Raw genomic sequence first — 26293 nt, forward strand, 5'->3', positions numbered from 1 at the left:
CAGCAGCAGTAGCCCTTAGTGCAGCAGCAGTAGCCTCTAGTGCAGCAGCAGTAGCCTTTATTGCAGCAGTAGCCTTTAGTGCAGCAGCAGTAGCCTCTAGTGCAGCAGCAGTAGCCTCTAGTGCAGCAGCAGTAGCCTTTAGTGCAGCAGCAGTAGCCTCTAGTGCAGTAGCCCTTAGTGCAGCAGTAGCCGCAGGAGGACAGCCTGCCCTGACCCCGAGTCCTGCTGCTGCTCACACTCCTCTGCCCCCCAGGGCTCCTGCCGGGCTGATTTGCATGTCAATGTCGGCAGCAGCAGGCAGTGCCCAGTGTGGGGGCAGAGCTCCCCTCCCAGCACCTCCTATTTGGGTGGGTTCCATTGTTTTGGAGGAGGGGAGAGAAGGGAGGAGACTCAGGAGTGGGAAGTGGGGGAAAAAAATAACCCTCTGCGATCAATTTTTTTTTTTTAATTTCCTTCCTCCAGGAAACGCGAGGTGAATTTGTGGTGCTTTCTAGGCTGTGGTCTGGGGGCGGCGGCGGGCCGGGGGGCAGCGCTGGGCCCTCTGCGGCGGCGCCATCTCGTCAGGCTTCGCGCTAACCCTCTATGTGTCTAGGCCACTTGGGTCCTGCATTGAGAGCCCGTGCTGGGATGACTCGGAGACCCCGGGCCGACTGCTGCTCAAACACCGCGGTGAGTTTGTTACAATTGTAGCGATTTCTCTTTAAATGTGTATAAGTCTGCCCTTACCTGCACCCTCCGCGGGAGCGGCCGGGGCCGGGGGGAGAGGGGGAGCACCCAGCCCCCAATTACACCCAGCACCACCCCCCCTGCTCTCCTGCATCTCACCCCCCTCTCTCCTCTGCTCCCTGTCACGTCTGCAGGATGCAATGGGGGCTTCTCCTGCAAGGTAGTGGGGGGCAGCAAGATGCTGATCAGCCCCCCTTACAAATCCCGTGCACCCCCTTGTCTGTGGCCCGGTGATATGAATGCAATGCACACACATCCCCCTGTGTATAATATGGGGTGTCCATGGTTAACCCCCCCAATCCCACCAATATTGCAAGCTTATGTCATCTGCAAACATGGGGGCCCTGCTGGAGTATAAAGAATTGGGCACCCCCCTATATAGACTTGGGGATACCCCTACACCCCCAACCATAGGAAGCTTCTGGGATTATTTTTGCTTATTAGGGGTTTCCCCTTTACATTCCAGTGATGGTATATTGGATGCAGAATGCATTGATGGGGGAGAGCGGTGCATTGATGGCGGAGAGCGGTGCATTGATGGCGGAGAGCGGTGCATTGATGGTGGAGAGCGGTGCATTGATGGGGGAGAGCGATGCATTGATGGGGGAGAGCGGTGCATTGATGGGGGAGAGCGGTGCATTGATGGTGGAGAGCGGTGCATTGATGGGGGAGAGCGGTGCATTGATGGCGGACAGCGGTGCATTGATGGGGGAGAGCGGTGCATTGATGGCGGAGAGCGGTGCATTGATGGCGGAGAGCGGTGCATTGATGGGGAGAGCGGTGCATTGATGGTGGAGAGCGGTGCATTGATGGTGGAGAGCGGTGCATTGATGGTGGAGAGCGGTGCATTGATGGCGGAGAGCGGTGCATTGATGGCGGAGAGCGGTGCATTGATGGGGGAGAGCGGTGCATTGATGGTGGAGAGCGGTGCATTGATGGGGGAGAGCGGTGCATTGATGGGGGAGAGCGGTGCATTGATGGGGGAGAGCGGTGCATTGATGGCGGAGAGCGGTGCATTGATGGCGGAGAGCGGTGCATTGATGGCGGAGAGCGGTGCATTGATGGCGGAGAGCGGTGCATTGATGGCGGAGAGCGGTGCATTGATGGCGGAGAGCGGTGCATTGATGGCGGAGAGCGGTGCACAAGATCTACCCTGAAGTTTAGTGAGCGCTCTGCGTGTTATGGTCGGGGCCTTTATTGCTATAGGATGTCTAAAAGGAGCGTGTGTTTATATGGGGAGTTGAGAAGAATTGTCGTGGTGTCCCTTTAATCCCCCCCCATTCTATTTAGTGTGTAACGCGCCCATCGGAGACCCCCGCCTCTTCTGTATCGGGGAACCCCCGCCTCGTTATATCATTAATAATAAAATCCAGCCGTACCTGTAATGCCTTTATCCAGTTGTTGGTGCCTTTCCCCTTTATCTCACGTCCGAACATTCCGACATTCCGTTTGTGACCTTTACGGAACGCACCATCAGGAATACGCGATCCATTGCGTCACTCAGGGAATTGAAAGCAGATCGACCCCATTTGATTTTAATAGGGTCCGAATTAGATCTTTTTAGACGATAATAATTCCGCATACAGGATTTTTTTTTTCTCCCAGTTGTAAAAATTCCGGCCGCCATTACTGATGCAGCAGTGGGTCATTTATTCTGCATGTCATAATGTTTGTGGGGTGTCCCTATAACACGCCCTATGGTGAAGAGGGTTAGCTTCTTTTTTTGGGGGGAGTATGATTGTGATTTGCATGGCTGTCCCACATTTAGGAGGAGAGGCAAGCGACGTTACATCTGTACAAGCACCTCCGCCACTGTATGTGTACCCGGGATTTCATGTGACAGTTCTTCCTGGCGTGTGAGTAAAAATGGAGACTGGTGTCATAGAATGACATCTGCAGGGACTGAGGGGGTCCCCCTTTAACCGACTCCTTACCAATGACAATTATGGGGTCTCATCCTCCCCGATTGTGGTAAATGCTGGAGAATTTAAACAGTTGGACATTTTCCCCGATTGTTATTTCTTACTATATTATTCTTTTATGTTGTTTTTATAAGTTTATGTTGATGATTCGTCGCTTATGGAATGCCAACTTAACCTGCAGACATTGTCACGTCAGACCCCGTCTCGCACTTAAGGGTGCAATCCGAAAAAAGCCGCGTGAACTCGTTACGGCCTCATTCCGATTATTTTTCACATACAAAAAAATTGGACCCGTTATTCTGATCAGATTCTGTGGTCCAAGCATCATCTGAACAAACAAAAACCTCAACCATCTCCATTCTGGGAGTCCGTGAAAATCGGATCACACTCGGATGTAATTTTTTCGTTGACTTACATTCCCGATTTTGATCCGACCCTTGGATAAAAATCAAACGCATCGCCAATATTTTCCACAGATCACTCGGTTCAAGGAAAAAATTCGGACCTGTGAATGGCCCTATAGACTATCATGGGTATAAGTGAAAAACACGGCTGGCACTCGTGCGCAAAAATCAGACGTCTGAACGAGACCTGAACCTGGCCGTCATTGAGTGACGGACCCGAGATGCGGGCTGCAGCGTTTCCGGGTCCGTCACTGCTAGCGCAGATGGAGCTAGCAGATGCGCCATCTGCGCTAGCGCTGTGCCAAAGTCGGCACTTGCGTTAGCGCAGTCCGTTTAACGTATGCGTTGAACGGACTGCACTAACGCAATGGGAATCTTCGACACTGGACAGGGATACTGAGTTTAGAGAGGATGTCTGGTGTGTGTGTATATATCCTTTAAAAAAAAAAAAAGTAGTGTCTCTGTTTACCTGCCCAGAAGCAATAGCACATGACCGCTGCAGGCAATCACTGGCTTCTGTGGTCTTGTGATAGATGCAAGCATCATTGCCGAGGCCAGTGATTGTCTGCAGCAGTCACGTGCATGATGGATGGCACATCATCACCGCAGAAGATAAACATAAGGGAGTATTTGTCTTGTTTATGTTTGTTTTTTATTTTATTTACCATCCCACAATTAGTCAGTTTTCCTTTTACTCCCCGTAATGTCCTGTATCCGCAGGCCAAGCTGCTGGTAAAGGAGCGAACACTTGTGACTAGTACCTACATTTTGATGATTTTTTTTTTGCATTGATTAAAAAAAATACTGCCGACCCCTTAAGATTGCCACTTGGACTCCTGGATTAATGTAGAAAGTCATTATTATTTTGCACATTTATAGTATATCCACATATTGTAAATGTATGGTAGATGCTAGAGTTAGTGCAAATCGATTTGTAGCATCTAGTCCAATTTCTGGCCTTGCGCGACCGCATCGCAATGGTGGCTTATGGAAAGAATACTGGTAGGTGGGAGGCGGATGACGAGGCTCACGACTGATGCCCATAGATCGCTGACCTAGCCACTGGACTCAGTCTGGCAAATCAATTTGCGCCAACTCTAGAAGATTCGAGTCTCCCCACCACTCAGCACTACATGACGCATTTTAGGCCATATTGAGCTGTGAACCTTCTATCGGTATATATTGCCTAAAGATGATGGCGGTATTACATAGTCGTAGGTATGTCGAGTCTTAGCGCCTGTTATAACCATTACGGACCGCAAATTCTAGACCGGCCACAAATCTCTTGTGCCGAACAGCTTTATGACTGTGTAATGACATATGTGGTTGTTGCGTTTGGGTTAGGAGACCCACGGCCACTCTGTAAAACGTGTCCTGCACGTGGACCGTTGAGGTGGACATTGGAAATCTGGCCACTTCTATGCAATACAGATTCTAAAAAATGTGAAAAAACGGCTGACTAGTCCCTTACATCAACACTGGTGTAACGAAATGTTAGCAAATAATTTGGTGATCATCACTCATAGTTTAGGCAGTGCGATTGCCTTTCTAGGAATTGCATCTATACAAGATAACATAGAGGGCCCAAAAAAATAAGCTGGGCGGGAAATCCATTGCGTGTTACAGTGCCGAAAGTTTTCAGAGAAAATCCTCATTGGAAATTCTGCTCCTTTTCGTTGAGGGTTTCATCTTTTGCGACACTGAGGGTGAAGTCTGTTGTAAATGCACCTGATATTATGCGGATTTTTACAGCTGCGGAAAATCCGCAGCAGCTAAGCCCCAAATGGACATAACTTCAAAGTCGCTGTACAGTTTGGAGAACTTCAGTTGCATCGGTCAACAGCTTCTTGTATATGGGGGTCTAGGACGGGGGAGGGAAGGGTCCAGCATATTGGATTTTCAACTGCTGATCACTTTATTCTCCAGGAGGCCGCTGCCAGATGGTAGCCACAGTGTCTTGTGAGCACGGGAGCGCCCAAATGAGCCCAAAATTCCCATGTATGGGGTCTCGGAAGTGATAGAGAAGAAATTTCCACTTTAACTGGTTGACGGGTGGCGCTGAGTTTTGCAGGTTCCAGCCAGCATTCAACTTAGTTTGATTGTTTTTATTTTCTTGTAAAATCGAAAAGATAACTAGAATATACAAAAAGTACAAAATGCCAAAAAAAAAACACCTATAGTCATCTCACCTGAATGTAGGCTGCTCCTCATCTGTTCCTGCACTGAAAGGTTGGAGCAAACGATCCACAGAAAAAAGTAAGTTGATCGTTATTCCAACGCGTTTCGACCGAAGTCTTAATCATGGCCATGATTAAGACTTCAGTCTAAACGCGTCGGAATAACGCTGCTATACTTTGAAATTTTGCGTGACATGCTGTGAAATATTCATGAGTTTAATATTTTGGAGTGGTGTACTATATTTTTAATGAAGAAATAGAAACCGGTTTTAACTTCAATCTTGCTGAATTCAACTTACCGTACTTTTTTCAAAAGTACAAAATGGTTTAAGGTATATGCATACGTTGTGGATTTTGCTGCGGATCCGCAGCGGATTGGCAGCAGTTTTCCCTGAGTTTACAGTACCATGTAAACCTATGGAAAACCAAATCTGCAGTGCACATGCTGCGGAAAAAAATGCGCGGAAACGTAGTGTTGTTTATTCCGCAGCATGTCAGTTCTTTGTGCGGATTCCGCAGCGGTTTACACCTGCTTCATAATAGGAATCCGCAGGTGTTAAACCGCTGTTGGAATCCGCAAAAAAACACGGTAAATCCGCAGGTAATCCGCAGTGCTGTTTACCTGCGGATTTACCAAAATCGGTCCGGAAAATTCTGCACCACTTTCCGCAACGTGTGCACGTGGCCTTAAGGTTCGGGTATACGCAATGCTGCCAATGGCCGCGATCAGGCCTAGCTTTCAAAGTCCTTGGCCAATGACGTTCCCGTAGTCATAAGGTTGTGTCTTTATGGCGGCTTTAAAGAGTCCGAGGTACCAGAAAATGTGCACGAGGACAAAACGCAGCCTCCATTCCATCCCCCAAAAATTGAAAATCCATATCCTATGACTTATAAAAAAAAAAATAAATCAATGTCATTTGGGAATATGGATAAAAAAAGTAGACCTCTTATGCCCCAAGGTATGGACGATGGGGTGGCTGGACGCTGGTACCCTCTCTGCCACCGATTCAGATGATCTCTCTTTAGTAGAGAAGGAAAGTCAGAAGTTGTGAGTCTCGTTACGTGATGGGTCATTGTGCTCTATTAGTTTTATGACTCTGAGAAAATGTATTGTACTAATAATAAAGACGTGTAGTAAAAATCCCGGGAGCTCTTACTGGATGAATGCCCTTCTTGAAATTAGGACAATTCCAAAACTTTTTCCAGCTTCGGTTTCTCTTGAGATTTTGGGGTGTTGTAAGTGATTTTGCTGCTTTTGCCTATTGAAAAAAAAAAATACAAAACAGTACATATCCAATTTTTCTTGTGCTGAGAATAGGCCACCATGTTGTTTTGTAGATTGTGTAAATGTTGTGCTTTAGATCCTCCAGTCGCGTCCGTGGTGCAAACCCTGTGCAGTTGTCAAATTCTATTTTCCCCTTTTGCTTGTTTTTGACCAAAGTTACTGCTTTTTCTCCTGACTCCTTTCCATGGAGAGATCGGCCAGGGAAGGTTTATAATACTTGTTTTTGTTTTGATACTTTGCGCCTCTGGCTGGCTGCCGTATATCTCAGAGCGAGCACCACTGCTTACTGTATCGGCATCAACATGGCGACCACACCATTGGATCCAGTGGTAGAGCAGGGAGTCATAGGCTCCCTGGTCCACCATCCTCCATCTGAAGGTCAGAGGTTGCTGTAGGCTCGCAAAGCTACGAGACAACACAAATGGCGCAATGATGGCCTTTTTCGAATGCAGGGGAGAAGAGGACTGGATGGCTCACATTTAGTGACTATACACTGTATTTTTGTTGTGAGGGGGATTATTACCTTTGGAGGGGCATTTGGATATTTTTTGCAAGGGAGGCACTACACAGCCAGTAATACCTTTTTTAAGGGGACATTATTTGTGTTAAGGGGGCATTCAGGGAATTATTACTGGGTTAGAGGACCCAATACTTTCCCTGCATCTTGCACCCCATGTTATGTTGGTTGTTAGGGCAGATACTTTTTAGGTTCTATCTTCACGTCCATATTGCATGTGAATCATACCCTCTGTGGTACATCCAAAAATGTCATATTTGCCCCTAAAGGAGCGCAAAAATTAATATATTTTTTTTCCACTGGGGTTGTCGTATAGATACCCGAAAGGCATTGTGGCCTAGTTACTGGTAACCGCCACCTCTGTCCAGTAATGCAGCATGTCACGTTCACACGTTTGGTTTTATTGCGGTATTTTGCCAGGCAGATCTTGCAATAGAATTACGGTAATAGGAATTTAACAAAAACAAATTCTCTATTCACAATGATTATGGGTTGATGGGAACGCAACTTTTTTTTTTTTTTTTGTATAAACTACACCAAGCCTGATCTCTTGTGGGTTTCTTGTGATTTTGTTGTGGTTTTTTTTTCTTTTTTCTTTTATGTGACTTCAAATTGGGAAAACCAAGTCATAAAAAAGCAGTACGCGATCTCGGTTATACATAGCAGCTCTATAAACTGGTCCCAGCACCAAAAACCTGTGGCAGAACTGTGAGGGACCATATTTTTCTGTCAGGAAATCGCTTCGTGACAGCCCAATAATGGTGCCTACTTTGGTTGTCACTCCTTTACAAATCTGCGCATACACATAAAATGGCTGTCGACCTAATGCGAGTTTTTCACAAATTGTCAATTTAAGTTGACAGAATTTTTTTTCTTCTCGTGGGGGCGGTAGTGTTTTATTATATAAAATGTGAGTCACAAGTGTGTTCTCTGACTACACAGAAACCTCAACATCTGTCTAGAGTTAGGTGAACCATGGTGCCGTGTGTCCAAATCAGAACCGAGTAATCCTTGTGCCTAGACGTTGGCACGTGTCATGCATTTTTGGTGCATATTTTAATATTAATAATGTTTATTTTCTGTCAAATGGCCATTAAGAAAAAAAAATGGCTGCTGACTGCATCCGCGTTGGAGCCTCTGTCACGTTACCAGAGCTGTATGCAGTATTTTTTTTTTCTTGGCGTGTTACTAGAACCATTGTGTCCCTCTTGTCACATATCCGCCATAGTTTTTTCCAAACTTAAAAAAAACGGAGTTTGGGACGTAGTTGTGAACTGTCGCCACTCTGCTTGATGCTGTGTTAGGCCGCATTCACACTTGTGAAACTAGGGAGTCCAAAACATAGAAACAACATAAATTTCAGCTTTTCTCTTACTTCTGACTTAAAAAGTACCGTATATTATGGTTTAATTTTTGCAAAAGGTGATGTTGGTTTTGCAGCAATCTCCACCTCCCTACGGGGTGTCCAGATATTGCAGAATTGCGGTAGATTTGCGGAGCCTATTTACTTTATATATAGATGTAGTTTCATGGCCCATTTTGCCGAAATTCAGTAAACGAACATTCATGGGAATAATCAATCCCAACTATCAGCTAGTCTAAACCAACCGGCATTCACTTGACAAGCGATTAAATGCTCGGCAGCACATTGTTCAGTGTAAACGAGAGATGTGCTTCCGATAAAGTCTTGTAATGGCCTAGATTGGCTTGGGACATTAAACCCCATATATACATACATACACACACACACACACACACACACACACACACACACACACACACACACACACACACACACACACACACTATGTGCACACGGTTTATGCACACGTCAGGATTTTCTAGCAGAAATTTCCTGACAAAAAACAGACATTTCTGCCAGAAATCCGCATGCGTTTTTTTCGCGTTTTTTGACGCGTTTTTTCCCAATGTATAGGATAGCGGGAAAAACGCAAAAAAAATGCAAAATTAATGAACATGCTGCTTTTTTTCCCGCAATACGGTTTTTTTTTTTTTTTTTTTGCGGAAAAAAACGCATCATGTGCACAAAAATTTCAGAATGCATTCTAAATGATAGGATGCATATGTCTGCAGTTTCTAATGCGTTTTTATCGCGAAAAAAACGCGAAAAAACCTTAATGCGTGCACATACCCTTAAGCTACATAGTATATTCCAAACTGTGGATTGCGGTACACAAGCCTGCACTGACCGAGTCAATATAAATTTTCCGGCATCATACGTCCATGGCAGCCATCATTGGAATCGCCATCTTTGCAGCAGTTTTGTCACTTCTTGTTTTCTTTTTTTTCTTTTTTTTTTCCCTTGCTTCGCGTGCGTCTCTCCAGGAAAAGCACACTGCGAGTAGCATCTTTGGATCTCCCTGGAGATAATCAAATCGGTTTGCAAATTTCTCGGCGATACTATAGATGGATGAAGCTATTACTATCAATAAGCAGAACAAGTTGGAAGTCAGTCCGCTCGTCCATATTACGTATAGTCATCTGTCCAGCGTGCCCACAGTTTCCGTGACCTTAGCTACCAGCCGGTGCCTCGTTTCTGGTTGTCGTGCTTTGCCCTTCTTCTTGGCTCTGTGCATTTCGTCCTCTGCCTCTTCATTCTATACATGCCATTCAGTGTCTGCATAGTTTTAACCCTTGCTGCTTGCATGGAGGAGCCGGTCATTGTTTCCAGTAATGATCACCCCCCCCTCCCCAAATGATCTACGTTACATGGGATCATAGTGCAAACTGGGATGAATGTGTTCATGTATGCTGCTACTATACAACCGTATAGACTTGTGCTGCCGTACCTCGTCTTGGGTGTGAACATAAAACCGTGATTTGTATCAGACTGATATTTCCGAGTATGTCCTCAAATAAGGTGCTGACCTATATGTACGTCCAGGACCAATTAATCTAGTAAAAGGCCTATTCACACTGGCTGATTCCTGCCTATAAACTATCACCTTTTAATGACCTTTTCACAAGGACCATTAACGTAATCACCATATCCCCCAATACAGCATGTTTGTTGTTGGCAGCGCATCCCTTGTTTGCATAGGGTGATGAGCTGCCAACAATCCAATCATCGAGTGTTTTCGTCATTCCTTGGGCTGATCGGCCGATGAGTTCAGGGTATGTGCACATGTCAGGATTTCTGGCAGAAATTTTCCTGACAAAAACCCAAAATTTCTGCCAGAAATTCCCATGCGTTTTTTTTTTTCCACGGTTTAGATGCTTTTTTTGTGTGTTTTTGATGCGTTTTTTCTTGCGTTTTTTCCAAATGCATAGATTAGCGGGAAAAACGCAGAAAATTCGCAAAATTAATGAACATGCTGCTTTTTTTACCGCAGTGCGTTTTTTTGTTGGCGGAAAAAAACCGCATCATGTGCACAAAAATTGCAGAATGCATTCTAAATGATAGGATGCATAGGTAGGCGTTTTCTAATGCGTTTTTATCGCGAAAAAACCTGAAGGTGTGCACATACCCTCACACAGTCCTACGATCGGGAACGATCATTATCGGTCCACATAAACAGACGTCTGCACACGTACGAAGCCCCCGTGTAGTTGATGCCTCGGAAAATCACATTTTTATCACTGACGAATTCCGTGTTTTTTGTTTGTTTTTTTTTCTATTAAAAGAAAACTTGCTAAAAAGTTGTTTAGTTTGTTTGTTTTTTTTTTTTGTTTGTTTTTTTTGTACAAGTCGTCTTTTTTTATCAGTACGCATGTTTTTAGCCTTTAGAATTCAGAGTTTAATTTTTAATATACCATAAGCATAGCTATGAAATATGCCATGGAATATGATCCCTATTTCAGCAAAATTGCAAAAATGGCCAAAAAAAAAAAGAATAGTCTCCTTCAATGGCCAGTGTGAAGTCAGCATCCTCGGTGCCCTCCTTTTGAAGGATCGTTCTGTCTTTTCTCGTTTTCAGAAAGTGTCTGTCGCAATCCAACTTCTAAGAAAAAAAAAATTCCTCCATAAAAAGTCAGAAATTATCCGCGCGCTTCGCCGCTCTGTGACAGGACCCAGCGCCAACATCTAGTCTGTTAGAAGGAATTGTCGGTAATGGGGTTGTGACTTCTAAGGATGTTCTTTCTGGAGAGGTCACAGACTGTGCCAGCCATTTTTTCTGTAAAACAAAACGGAGGAACGGTATTAGGATCATTGTTGGCTATAATCTGGCACTCACTGGTATCAGCCGATTACAGCCAATGGTGGCCATGCAATCTGTGAACAGGGAAGCCCAACATCACCGATCCCTTATTGTCGACCATCCACTTCTTCCAACATCCACTTTGTGTGTGGCTGAAGTGGGGAGGATTGATATGGAGCGAGCACAAGCAGACGTCTGCCATTGCCAGCTGCAGTTGGCGCTAGCTCTGATCACAGCAGTATAACCCCCTTAGATACTGTGATCACTGTTCACCATAGCGTCTAAGTCGTTAAATGAGGGAAGACCCATTGGGATCCCGATAGGTTGTTTAATGGCCCATTTAAGAGGCCAAAATTTGGACTGAAGTATGTACCTGATTGGTATATAAAACAAAAGATGTTTGTAGCATAATTTTACAATTTTGATATTTTTTTTTCAATGTTCCGAAATTGTACACCAGTGCACCTAAGGGTATGTTTCCACGGTCAGTAAACGCTGCGGGTTTGACGCTGCGTTCATTCACAGCCACACTATGTGTGCAAGGACACCTCCGGCTTCTCTGCGGAGACGGACATGTGGGGCGTATTTCGAGACCGCAGCATGTCAATTTATCTTGCAGAGACCCTCCGTCTCCGCAATCTAAATTTCCTGTCCAATGTATAGGGCGCGGTGATTCCGCACGGTTCAGTGAACACATGCGGAATCACCTGCGTTCAAAAGCCGGCAGCGCGTTGGACGGAGCGGACATGTGCTGCGTCCATAGCACTGCCGGTTCCTGACTGTGGAAACATAGCCTAAGGGTAATATAAATCTAATTCATCTTATCAGCATTGCCCATCCTGTTCCTTTCGCAGTAACGCTCTACTACTACAATAGTAAGCACCTTGGCGCATTTACGTCTTTGCTCGACAGGATGGCTCGGCCGTTTTTTGTTTTTTTTTTTTCTTTCAGGCAGTGATCATTCAGGCAGCTCGTGCATATTTCCATCAGTCTGTTCCCCCAAGGGACAAAGAGCCATGTGTGAGACTAAAACTCATTAGGATCATCACCCCGTTGGCCGTCACTCGTTTCTGTGGTGGAAACACGACATGTTAGGAGGTGTATAGGTAGCCGGTGCCATGGGCGCTGTAAATGGCAGCCTGTGTGTTAACCCGTGGTGCCCTCTGTTATGGAGGAAGGCTTATACTTTACTGCCTAGAAATAATACGCCGTGGATGTTCAGCACTAGTATTTCCTGTCTGATGGTCGGCCGTCCCTGCCAGGAAAATAGGCCGGAGCTGAGGAGACAGCTTTTACCTCATACTAAATGCAAGGGTGCACATAGCTAGAAGGAAATACAAATATACTAATGTCTGCCTTTTGGGTATTTTCTACCTTAAGAATTTAACTTTTATTTTGGCTTTTTTTGTTATTATTACTCTATTTAGGAGGGATCATTCATTTCCAGTTTGTTTCTCTATCCAGTGTGGTAAGAAATAATATTTTACTACCAGGAAACCATCAACAAGCAGGCTAGCTGCTGTAAACCGTTCTTAATGTGGCTTTGTTTCTATGCTAATTATACCAAGAACGGCACATAATTGAAGGTTGGATATTGATGACCTATCCTTAGTGCAGGTCTTCAGTATCAGATGGGTGACTAGAATACAAAAGTCATCCCTGCCGAATAACATATATGCAGCCCGTCAATGGAAGTCCAGGCCCAGCCACAGATCACGGCAGCAATCAATCGATCGATGATTATTGTTGTCCAAGGCCACTACTGTAACTGACCAACAAGAGTGATTAGTCGTTCTGAAATTATCTAGTTCTTCATGGGTTGTCTTATGAAGGTTACCCCTTTTTCAGATCGAATGTGCCCCTTCTCTGACCAGACACCTTTTTCCTTCTCTGAATATGTAGTAATACATCCCAGCCATGAAAATAAATGGCCACCCATGTATTATATGAATGGGCCAGGTCCTCCAGAGAGAGAGGGGGTCACTCTTTGTAGTTGGTGCTCCTTCTGGATAATAGAAGGTGGTCCCATGCAGGATATTGGGGAGTAGGAGATCTATGCACATGGGAAAGGGTTGTCTTGATGACCCGAAGAAGCAAAATGACCTTCGATTCTGGTATTTGTGCAAGACCGTGTTGAGAAAGGACCATGCCCCTTTTAGTTTTAGATGAAACCTTTACTGATGAATAGACAGTTCAGAAAAAAAATGGTAAAGCTTAGCTGTTAGGTATGTAACCTCAAGTTTGATAAAGCTGAAGTATGATTTCAGCTCTGGAGTGAAATATGTAGTACAAGATGTACACATGATATATAATCCTATAAAACCTGTCAGGGTATGTGCACACGTTGCCGATTTTGCTGCGGATCCGCAGTCGGATTGGCCACTGCGGATTGGCAGCAGTTTTCCATGAGTTTACAGTACCATGTAAACCTATGGAAAACAAAATCTGCAGTGCACATGCTGCGGAAAAAAACGCACGAAAACGCTGCGTTGTTTATTCCGCAGCATATCAATTCTTTGTGCGGATTCCGCAGTGGTTTACACCTGCTCCATTATAGGAATCCGCAGGTGTAAAACCGCAGGTGGAATCCGCACGAAAACCGCTGTAATTCCGCAGTGTGGATTTACCAAAATCGGTGCGGAAAAATCCACACAACATTACGCAACTTGTGCGCATACCCTGAATGATGTGCAAAGGTGAAATGTGAGGTAGAGGCAGTATGTTGTATGGAAGCTTTGCTGACGGGGTCTGTAGGAGCACAATAATGTTTTCTAGGAGTCCATTATCTGAGTACAGCAGTGTAGCTGCGAACAGCGCAGCGTATATTAATGTACAGAGCATGAAATCTGTGCTCCGCTCATCGCAGTGTCACCAGAAAGTGTACGGCAGCGTCTGTCTGTCAGGAAGCCACCGTCTTGTTTAGTCCTGATGAAGATTGACTTCCTGTAATGTAATAGCCCGAGGCGGCAGCCCTGTGTAAGTGGGGTTATCACCCCAGATGCCAGGACACTTTTCCTGTTTGTTTTTTTTAATTGTACTTTTTTCACAAAAATTTGGCAATTACACTGGAGACCCTCAACTGCCTTGTGTGTCAATGGGCTTGTGCAGAACATTGCTTTTCCATTTTTTAGGTTGACTTCTCATACACTAAGTACACCGTGTTGTTTTTTTTTGTTTGTTTGTTTGTTTTTTCCTCTCTCCTAGCTTAAAGGTACATTTAGCGACGCTGCAGCGATCTAGACAACGATCCCGATCGCTGCAGCGTCGCTGGAGAGCTGTCACACAGACAGCTCTCCAGCGACCAACGATGCCGGTCCCCGGGTAACCAGGGTAAACATCGGGTTACTAAGCGCAGGGCCGCGCTTAGTAACCCGATGTTTACCCTGGTTACGAGCGTAAACTTAAAAAAAAAAACACTATATACTTACATTCCGGTGTCTGTCCCCCGGCGCTGTGCTTCTCTGCACTGACTGTGAGCGCCAGCCAGAAAACACAGCGGTGACGTCACCGCTGTGCTCTGCTTTACGGCTGGCCGGCGCTCACAGCACAGCACAGCGCCGGGGGACAGACACCGGAATGTAAGTATGTAGTGTTTGTTTTTTTTACGTTTACACTGGTAAACATCGGGTTACTAAGCGCGGCCCTGCGCTTAGTAACCCGATGTTTACCCTGGTTACCAGTGAAGACATCGCTAAATCGGCATCACACACGCCGATTCAGCGATGTCTGCAGGAGAGCCAGCGACGAAATAAAGTGCTGGACTTTCTGCTCCGACCAACGATGGCACAGCAGGATCCAGATCGCTGCTGCCTGTCAAACTGAACGATATCTCTTTCCAGGACGCTGCAACGTCACGGATCGCTAGCGATATCGTTCCGTGTGAAGGTACCTTTAGGCTAAGTTCACACATGCATTGTGCAGATAACGGGAAAAAACAAACAAAATAGGATTCCGTCATAATGTCCGCTAAAGTGTCGGAAACCTGTCCAGCCCCTATTAAAGTGAATGGGGTCCATCGGGCACTCTTGGGGGCCATTATGATACTGATCTGGCTTTGCGAAAGAGAAGAACGGAATATACAAGTGCATAATGTTTTATGGTGGGGTTGGTTGTACTTTTATCGTCTGCAGAAGGGCTGTGGAGTCGGTAAGCCAAACCTCTGACTCCTCAATTTCCATCACTCCGAGGAAAATGGGCTCAGACTCCATGACTCCAACTCCACAGGCCTGGTCTGCAGAGCACCTATCATCTTGGTTTGGGTCCTGCAGGACTGACAGCTGCTCTGTGAACCACTGTATACATCCCGGAAAGTGTATGGGATTCTATGAAAACTCTACATTTGCTAGGGGGAGCCTGAAAAAAAAATGTGCAATTGTGGTTTTTAAGGGCAAAATTGCACTAAAAAACACATTAAAAAAAGGAAAAAGCAATAAAAAACTGTAAACACAGAGTAGAATTCTATTGACTATTTTGGTGTGCATTCCATAGGGATGCAAATAGCAGCGGAATAAAAATCTGTAGCAATTTTGCTGGGGAACCTGAAGCGGTGCTTGTGTTTTTTTTTGTTTTTGTTTTTTTCTGTGCACCCTGTGTATTAAAAATGTTGAAGACTTTTTTTTTTTGCACAGGGTCTGGATGAGATTTGTCAGAATGTTATCGATTTTGCTGCTAACTGTAATCCACTTTGAATTTTCCACTCGGAAAGCGTAAAATGGCAGGCAGTGGATTTGGTGCAGCAATTTTTGTGCCTGCTATAATAATTTGGGTGGGGTTTCCAAAAATCTATGCACCCAATGCATAACCAGCCCAAACAAATTGTGGGATGGATTTTCAGTTGTGGAATCTTCTTCCTGAGTGGGGTCCCCCTGTTTTGGGTTATGCCTTACTGAGCTGCTCCCCGCCACAAACCACTGATCGGATGCCGGTGGGGTAGGGTTATGGCAGTAGTACTTGCAGTATAGGTCTTGGCTGGTATTGACAGGCATAGGTTACCGTACTTGTCAGAAGTAATGGCTGCCTCTAGTGTGGGCAGGTAACAGGCCGCTATCATCTATAGCATCTCTATAATTAGTGGCGGTGACACAGATGAGTGTCCCAGGATGCCGGTTTGTCAAGGTCTGGTGAGGCCATCACTTACTAGCACGTTGGCACACTTCCACAGCTAACTAATCTGACCTCCTGTCAGGTCACGTTGCTTGTAATTTCCATTTTGGGGTTCATCTTATCCATAAATTCTATGAATCTAGTTACGGGTAACTCCATTTTAATTTAGTATAATAATGTCCCATTGGCAAATTAAATTTGGTTATCATTAATTTATATGTGGAGGTTCCTGACGCCAAATCTGCTCAATCAATATTTGTTGTCACAATGCAGGTTAACTCCAGTGTTCTCTGCTGCTCATGCTGTCCTTCCAGTCCCCAGTAATGTGCTGTGTGCAGTGACTGCAGTGTACTCTGCTGTTCATGCTGTACTTCCAGTCCCCAGTAATGTGCTCTGTGTGCAGTGACTGCAGTGTACTCTGCTGTTCATGCTGTACTCCCAGTCCCCAGTAATGTGCTCTGTGTGCAGTGACTGCAGTGTACTCTGCTGCTCATGCTGTACTTCCAGTCCCCAGTAATGTGCTCTGTGTGCAGTGACTGCAGTGTACTCAGCTGCTCATGCTGTACTTCCGGTCACCAGTAATGTGCTGTGTGCAGTGACTGCAGTGTACTCTGCTGCTCATGCTCTGCTGTTCATGCTGTACTTCCAGTCCCCAGTAATGTGCTCTGTGTGCAGTGACTGCAGTGTACTCAGCTGCTCATGCTGTACTTCCGGTCACCAGTAATGTGCTGTGCGCAGTGACTGCAGTGTACTCTGCTGCTCATGCTGTGCTTCCTGTCCCTAGTAATGTGCTGTGCGCAGTGACTGCAGTGTACTCAGCTGCTCATGCTGTACTTCCGGTCACCAGTAATGTGCTGTGTGCAGTGACTGCAGTGTACTCAGCTGCTCATGCTGTACTTCCAGTCCCCAGTAATGTGCAGTGACTGCAGTGTTCTCTGCTGCTCATGCTCTGCTGCTCATGCTGTACTTCCGGTCACCAGTAATGTGCTGTGTGCAGTGCCTGCAGTGTACTCAGCTGCTCATGCTGTACTTCCGGTCCCCAGTAATGTGCTCTGTGTGCAGTGACTGCAGTGTACTCTGCTCTTCATGCTGTACTTCCAGTCCCCAGTAATGTGCTCTGCGTGCAGTGACTGCTGTGTTCTCTGCTGCTCATGCTCTGCTGCTCATGCTGTACTTCCAGTCCCCAGTAATATGCTCTGTGTGCAGTGACTGCAGTGTACTCTGCTCTTCATGCTGTGCTTCCAGTCCCCAGTAATATGCTCTGTCTGCAGTGACTGCAGTGTACTCTGCTCTTCATGCTGTACTTCCAGTCCCCAGTAATGTACTCTGCATGCAGTGACTGCAGTGTTCTCTGCTGCTCATGCTCTGCTGCTCATGCTGTACTTCCGGCCACCAGTAATGTGCTGTGTGCAGTGACTGCAGTGTACTCAGCTGCTCATGCTGTACTTCCGGTCACCAGTAATGTGCTGTGTGCAGTGACTGCAGTGTACTCAGCTGCTCATGCTGTGCTTCCGGTCCCCAGTAATGTGCTCTGTGTGTAGTGACTGCAGTGTACTCAGCTGCTCATGCTGTACTTCCAGTCTCCAGTAATGTGCTCTGTGTGCAGTGACTGCAGTATACTCTGCTGTTCATGCTGTACTTCCAGTCCCTGTAATGTGCTCTGTGTGCAGTGACTGCAGTGTACTCTGCTGCTCTTACTGTTCCCAGTAATGTGCAGTGACTGCAGTGTACTCTGCTTCTCATTCTGTACTTCCAGTCACCAGTAATGTGCTTTGTGTGCAGTGACTGCAGTGTACTCTGCTGCTGATGCTGTGCTTCCAGTCCCCAGTAATGTGCTTTGTGTACAGTGACTGCAGTGTACTCTGCTGCTGATGCTGTGCTTCCAGTCCCCAGTAATGTGCTTTGTGTGCAGTGACTGCAGTGTACTCTGCTGCTCATGCTGTGCTTCCAGTCCCAAGTAATGTGCTTTGTGTGCAGTGACTGCGGTGTACTCTGTGCTCATGTTGTGTTTCCAGTCTCCATAATGTGCAGTCACTGCAGTGTACTTTGCTGCTCATGCTGTGCCTCCAGTTTCCAGTAGTATGTTCTGTGTGCAGTGACTGCAGTGTTCTCTGCTGTTCATCCTGTGCTTCCAGTTCCCAGTAATGTGCTGTATGTGCAGTGACTGCAGTGTACTCTGCTGCTCATTCTGTGCTTCCATTAACCAGTAATGTGCTCTGCATGCAGTGACTGCAGTGTACTATTCTGCTCATACTGTGCTTCCAGTCTCCAGTAATGTGCTCTCTGTGCAGTGACTGCGGTGTACTCTGCTGCTCATGCTGTGCTTCCTGTCCCCTGTAATGTGCAGTGACTGCAGTGTACTCTTCTGCTCATTCTGTGGTTCCAGTCTCCAGTAATGTGCTCTGTGTGCAGTTGCTACAGTGTACTCTGTGCTCATGTTATGTTTCCAGTCTCCATAATGTGCAGTGACTGAGGTGTACTCTGCTGCTCATGCTGTGCCTCCAGTTTCCAGTAGTATGCTCTGTGTGCAGTGACTGCAGTGTACTCTGCTGCTTATGCTGTGCTTCCAGTCACCATTAGGCTACGTTCATATTTACGCCTTTGGGCGCAGTGTCGTCGACGCATACCGACGCATGCGTCACGCGCCCCTATCTCTAACATGGGGGGCGCATGGACATGCGCCGGTATGCGTTGTACTGCGTTTTACGACGCATGCGTCATATAGACGCACAGACAGGGCGCAGAGGACGCTACTTGTAGCGTTTTTCCTGCGCCGAAATTCCTGCTCTGTGCTTTTTTAAGGCAACGCATGCGTCGCAAAACACAGCGTTCTGCACATGCGTTGTTGGATGTGTCGCGTTGCCGACGCTGCGCCCAACAACGCAAATGTGAACGTAGCCTTAGTATGCTGTGTGCAGTGACTGCAGTGTTCTCTGCTGCTCATCCTGTGCTTCCAATTCCCAGTAATGTGCTGTGTGCAGTGACTGCAGTGTACTCTGCTGCTCATGCTGTACTTTCAGTTCCCAGTAATGTGCTGTGTGCAGTGACTGCAGTGTACTCTGCTGCTTATGCTGTTCTTCCTGTCCCCAGTAATGTGATCTGTGTGCAGTAACTGCAGTGTACTTCTGCTGCTCATGGTATCCTTCCTGTCCCCAGTAATGTGCTGTGTGCAGTGACTGCAGTGTATGTGCTCTGTGTGCAGTGACTGCAGTGTGCTCTGCTGCTCATGCTGTGCTTCCTATCCCCAGTAATGTGCTCTGTGTGCAGTGACTGCAGTGTACTCTGCTGCTCATGCTGTCCTTCCTATCCCCAGTAATGTGCTGTGTGCAGTGACTGCAGTGTACTCTGCTGCTCATGCTGTGCTTCCAGTCACCAGTAATGTGCTGTGTGCAGTTTCTGCAGTGTACTCTGCTGCTCATGTTGTGCTTCCTGTCCCCAGTAATGTGCTGTGTGTGCAGTGACTGCAGTGTACTCTGCTGCTCGTGCTGTGCTTCCTGTTCCCAGTAATGTGCTGTGTGCAGTGACTGCAGTGTACTCTGCTGCTCATGCTTTGCTTCCTATCCCCAGTAATGTGCTGCGTGCAGTGACTGCAGTGTTTGTGCTGTGTGTGCAGTGACTGCAGTGTACTCTGCTGCTCATGCTGTGCTTCCAGTCACCAGTAATGTGCTGTGTGCAGTTTCTGCAGTGTACTCTGCTGCTCATGTTGTGCTTCCTGTCCCCAGTAATGTGCTGTGTGTGCAGTGACTGCAGTGTACTCTGCTGCTCATGCTGTGCTTCCTGTCCCCAGTAATGTGCAGTGACTGCAGTGTTCTCTGCTGCTCATGTTGTGCTTCCTGTCCCCAGTAATGTGCAGTGACTGCAGTGTTCTCTGCTGCTCATGTTGTGCTTCCTGTCCCCAGTAATGTGCTGTGTGTGCAGTGACTGCAGTGTTCTCTGCTGCTCATGCTGTGCTTCCTGTCCCCAGTAATGTGCAGTGACTGCAGTGTACTCTGCTGCTCATGTTGTGCTTCCTGTCCCCAGTAATGTGCTGTGTGCAGTGACTGCCATGTACTCTGCTGCTCATGCTGTGCTTCCTGTTCCCAGTAATGTGCTGTGTGTGCAGTGACTGCAGTGTACTCTGCTGCTCATGCTGTGCTTCCTGTCCCCAGTAATGTGCAGTGACTGCAGTGTTCTCTGCTGCTCATGCTGTGCTTCCTGTCCCCAGTAATGTGCAGTGACTGCAGTGTGCTCTGTTGCTCATGGCTTGGATATTTTTGGGATTGATGTCACCTTTGTTCTGCTTGGTAACATTTAGCCCACGGCTTAGTATTTGAGTCGTCTATGAGACACCTCTATCCATTACTAATCCTATAGTAATATGGTAAATAAAGGCACAGCCAGAATAAAGTCTTTTATTTGCAATAAAAACCAAACGCTCCTTCCTATTTTTATTGTAACATAACAAACATATTTATACTGCCCTAATGCTCATTGCTTTGAAGCCAAGGGGTCCCTATCTCTTACCTGTCCGACTTTCTGTTCCACAACGTAATCCATGTCAGGGTATTGATAGTTGCCAACCTGGATGGTGCCAATATGCGACTGTCCAACCTGAGAATCACTGATGAATGAGCTGCTGAGATCGCAGCATCAGTGGTCTGCTGTGAACTCACTGAGCTGAACTGCGGTGAACTCAGTGAGTTTTTCTCACTGTGCTGAGATCTTCGTAGTTCAGCCTGGCTTTTATGCAGCCTCAGTGACCGATGGTAACCTCGATGATTTCACTGCTGATCAATGATGTGCAGCAGCTCATTCACCAGTGGTTCTCAGCGTAGACGGTTGCCTCTTGGCACCATCCAGGTTGAAAACTATTAATCACGAGACATGGGATTACAGCGTGGGACAGAGCGTCATACAGGTGAGGCATATTTTTTTATTTATTTTTTGTTTTATTATAGTAGACGAGGGATTCAGTGGAATTAGGCATTAGGTATGTATAACTGTGTTTGCTATTTTTAATTAATCCCTTAACGACTGCTGATACGCCTTTTTAATGGTGGCAGTTAAGGGTGCTTATTCCTCATCGCCGCTTTTTTACGGCTCTGAGAAATAAGTATATAGCGCCCCCCGGCGTCGGAATTTCTCCAGGGTCTCGGCTAACGAAGGTAGCTGAGACCCTGGATAACATGATTTGGGTCGATTTTTACCTATTCAAGTGTTGCGATCGCCGTTATAAACGGAATAACGTCGACCGCAAAAAAAAAAGTCAGATTTCCCATTTAATTTCTCTCTCCTGTGATGTGATCAGATCAGAAGAGAGAGAAATGGGGTCCCCCAATCTTCCCCCGGTACCTCCGGCATCCCTGGATCCTACTGCATCACACCGTGATGTCACCCTGCCATCAGCGTCGTCTTCTGGGAAGAAAATGGCAGGCGCATGTGCAGTGCGCCCACTGAGATCTGCCGGCCGGCACCCAGCAACAATAGGAAATTTTTCCTATTGGTTCATTTTGATCAAAATAAAAAAAAAATAAATAAATCAAACCCCCCTTTTATCATCCCCTTAGGTCAAAATAATAGAAAAAAATGTATTTATTTCCATTTTTCCAATAGGGTTAGGGTTAGGGTTAGGGCTAAAGTTAGGATTGGGCAAAAGTTAGTGTTGTGCTAAAATTAGTGTTGGGCTAAAGTTAAGGGTTGTGATTAGGGTTATGGTTGGGATTAGGGTTTGGGGTGGGTTGTGGTTACTGTTATGGTTAGGATTAGGGTTAGGGGTGTTTTGGGGTTAGGGTTGGAGTTAGAATTGGGGGGGTTCCACTATTTAGGTGCATCAGGGGGTCTACGCAGCAAGGCACCGCCCTTGATTCCAGGCAATTTTGCATTCATAAAGTCAAACTGTGCTCTCCCTCCTGAGCCTTGCCATGCACCCAAACAGTGGCTTTCCCCCACATACAGGATATCTGTACTCAGGAGAAATTGCACAACAAATTTTGTGGTCCATTTTCTCCTGGTACCTTTGTGAAAGTAAAAATAAAAATTTGGTTCCAAAGTAATTTTTTTGTGGAGAAAAAAAAAAAAGATAATTTTTTTCCATCCACATTGCTTTAGTTCTCGTGAAGCACCTGAAGGGTTAATAAACTTCTTGAATGTGTTTTTGTGCACCTTGAGGAGTGCAGTTTTTAGAATGGTGTCACTTTTGGGTATTTTCTGTTCTATTGACCCCCTTCAAACTCACTTCAAATGTGAGGTGGTCCCTAAAAAAAAATGGTTTTGTAAAATTTTGTTGTAAAAATTAGAGCACGCTAGTCAACTTTTAACCCTTATAACGTTCTAACAAAAAAAAAATATGTTTCCAAAATTGTGCTGATGTAAAGTTGACATGTGGGAAATGTTATTTATTACCTATTTTGTGTGACACTACTCTCTTATTTAAGTGTACAAAAATTAAAAGTTTGAAAATTTCATTTTTTTTCATAAATAAATGCAAGTTATATCGAATAAATTTTACCACTAGCATGAAGTACAATCTGTCACAAAAAAAAATAAATCTCAGAATCCGTGGGATACGTTGAAGCGTTCCAGAGCTATAACTTCATGAAGTGACAGTGGTCAGAATTGTAAAAATTGGCCTGGTCATTAAGTACCAAATTGGCTCTGTCACTACGGGGTTAAAAATGGGAACATGTGTTTTGTTTTTATCTACTATATAATTATCTAATGGTCACTTCTGTCTTTCTGTCTGTCTGTAACGGAAATCCCAAGTTGCTGATTGGTCGCGGCAAAACGTCCACGACCAATCAGCGACGGGCACAGTCCGGCGGCAAAATGGCCCCTCCTTACTTCCCTGCAGTCAGTGCCCGCTCCATACTCCCCTCCAGTCAGCGCTCACACAGGGCTGATGGTAGCGTTAACGGACTGTGACTATTAACCCTGTGTGACCAACTTTTTACTATTGATGCTGCTTACGCCGCATCAATAGTAAAAAGATCTAATGTTAAAAATAATAATAAAAAAAAAATAAAAAAATCATTATATACTCACCCTCCGTTGGCCCCCCAGATCCAGCCCAGGCCTTTCCTGCTCCTCGCGATGCTCCGGTGACCGGTCCATGCATTGCTGTCTTTTCGAGATGATGACGTAGCGGTCTCGCGAGACCACTACATCATCATCTCGCGAGACCGCAATGCACTCTTGGGACCGGAGCGTCGCGAGGAGCATCGGTAAATGCCTTGGCCGGATCCGGGGGGCCGACGAAGGGTGAGTATATACCGTAACTACCGTATTTTCCGGCGTCTAAGACGACCCCCAACTTTTCCAGATAAAATCTTCTCAAAAGTCGGGGGTTGTCTTATATCCCGGGTGTCGTCTTATAGGGTGGGTGCGGAGCAATCTGCGGTCAACGTATATAGTGGGGGGGAGTGGTCCCGATGACGAGGTAAGGGAGCGCCTCACCAGGAAGGTGTAAGTGAAACAAACTGTCAGCGTCTGAGATGCCAGGGTTCTGCAAAAAAGAGAGAGAGAGCGGTGCTGTGCCTAGAAAAACACTCCTCGTTCACTAATCTGGCTCGCCCTTGTATCCTAATATCTCCTTCTCTGCCTCTGCTTCACTTACACCTTCCCGGTGAGGCGCCCCCTCACCTCATCATTGGGATCACTCCCCCCACAATATGCGGCGACCGCAGATTACTCCGCACCTGCCCTATAAGACGACACCTGGCGTATAAGACGATACCCGACTTTTGAGAAGATTTTCAAGGGTTAAAAGGTAGTCTTATACGCCAGAAAATACAGTATTTTCTATTTTAATTCTTTTTTTTTTTTTAACAGGGGTATGGTGCCCACATTGCTATATACTACGTGGGCTGTGTTAGATACTGCATGGGCTGTTATATACTACATCTCTGTGCTATATACTATATGGGCTGTACTATATACTATGTGGCTGGGCAATATACTATGTGGCTGGGCAATATACTATGTGGCTGGGCAATATACTATGTGGCTGGGCAATATACTATGTGGCTGGGCAATATACTATGTGGCTGGGCAATATACTATGTGGCTGGGCAATATACTATGTGGCTGGGCAATATACTATGTGGCTGGGCAATATACTATGAGGCTGGGCAATATACTACGTGGCTGTGCTTTATACTACGTGTCTGGGCTATATACTATGAATCTGGGCAATATACTACGTGGGCTGTGCTATATACTACGTGGGCTGTGCTATATACTACGTGGGCTGTGTTATAAACTACGTGGGCTGTGTTATATACTACACGGGCTGTATGCTACTTGGCTGTGCTATATTTCTCTGCTGTATCTGTGCATCATGAATCGTGGTATGTGTTAAAGAGGGGGGCCCACTGAGACTCTTTTGCCCGGGGCCCTCAAAAACCGGGAGCCGGCCCTGGCTTCACTAATTGTTCGCGGCCAGCTGAGCATGACCAATCAGCGACAGACGCAGTCCAACCGCGAATTGGCACGGAACCTGAACCACGCTTCGCTAATTGGTCGTGGCCGGCCGAATCCTGTGTATACATTGCATTATTCTGAAAACTTCATAAATAAACTACATACATATTCTAGAATATCCGATGTGTTAGAATCGGGCCACCATCTAGTTTCACATAAGACTTTATTCTGGCTGTGTCTTTACTTACCATATAACTATAGGATTAGTAATGGATAGGTGTCTTATAGATCCCTCTCCATTACTAACCCATGGCCTTGATGTCACCAGACAATACAAAGGTGACATCAATCCCACAAATATTACCCCACTTGCCACAAGCCACAGGGCAAGTGGGAAGAGCCGGGCAAAGCGACAGAATTGCCACATCTGACAAATGTGCCTTTTCTGGACGGCTGCGGGCTGCTATTTTTAGGCTGGGAAGGTCAATATCCATGGCCCCTTACCAGCCTGAGAATACCAGCCCCCAATTGTCTGCTTCAGCAAGGCTGGTTGTCAAAAATGGGGGGGTCCCTACGCTGTTTTTTAAATGATTTCAATAATTTTTTCTTGATAACCAGCCTTGCTGAGGGTTGTACCCGACAGCTGTCAGCTTTGCCTGGCTGGTTATCAAAACTAAAGGGGAAGCCACACCATTTTTAAAATTTATTTCTAGCGTAGGTGGCCGCTGATGAATACACTCTTCAACCGCCTTCTGCTCTCGCTGTTATTAGCGGCAGCAGGTGTAGGCTAATGGGAGTAGTAGACTCATCAGCCGCCGCCTACTTTTGCTGTTATCATCTGCATAAAACTATCAACCTTGTCCCCTTCTAGAGTTGATCATGATGACAGTGCCAGCAGGGAATAATGATGCAAGCGGTCTTCAGCACCCGTCTCTGGAGAACAGCGCTAACTGTACCGCTGCTTCCCAGGTGCCAGTATGTCACACTGATGACACGGGACGTTGTGCTGCTGTTAATTTTTTATTTTTATGTCAGCGTATTTTGCCCACTGACACACGGTCCGTGGAAACACACTGACATGTGCACAGACCCATTCACGTGAATGGGTCTACGTGTGTCTCCGGTGTTTGTAAAACCTGTCACCACATGTACCGGACAACCTGACGTATCAAAGGTCGTACATAGACCTTCATTCTTACATTTGATGCTGATTTTTTTTTTTTCTTTTTTAGATTTTTTTAGATTGTCTTAATTTCACAGTTTTTGTGGCCTTTTTTGTGAAGTACCATTGAGGGCCCCAACATAATAATGCACAAAACTGTGATTGTTCCGACAAGCGGAGACCCCTTTTTAGCTATAGTGTTGCCCCCGCTTTTCTGCAATCGGAAATAGCTTCCATCTTTGATTTGTAAGCACCTACATGTCGCTGACAGCATTTAAAAGGGGTATTCCCGCTATTGAAAGTGAACTCCATCTCTGCCAGTCCCATGGGCAATGAGTAGAGGGTAGGTGAAGCATGTGCACCTCCGCTCCATTCAGGATGGTACCCAGGGCACCATTTTATGAATAGGGAATAACTTTTTTAATTCTTGAAATACCCCT

At 45.9% G+C, this 26293-nt stretch overlaps 1 protein-coding gene across 2 annotated transcripts in view; it reads left to right on the plus strand.

Annotated features, from left to right (window-relative positions):
* Positions 1–385: 385 nt before the first annotated feature.
* Positions 386–26293, plus strand: part of BICRA (BRD4 interacting chromatin remodeling complex associated protein) — a 65538-nt gene continuing 39630 nt past the window's right edge. For both annotated transcript variants that reach the window (XM_069746606.1, XM_069746607.1), the window contains exon 1: positions 386–669. The gene's annotated coding sequence lies outside the window, so the exon portion shown is untranslated. The remainder of the gene's footprint in view (positions 670–26293) is intronic.

The sequence above is a fragment of the Ranitomeya imitator genome, chromosome 2 (genome assembly GCF_032444005.1).
Source record: "Ranitomeya imitator isolate aRanImi1 chromosome 2, aRanImi1.pri, whole genome shotgun sequence".
NCBI classification, from domain to species: domain Eukaryota; kingdom Metazoa; phylum Chordata; class Amphibia; order Anura; family Dendrobatidae; genus Ranitomeya; species Ranitomeya imitator.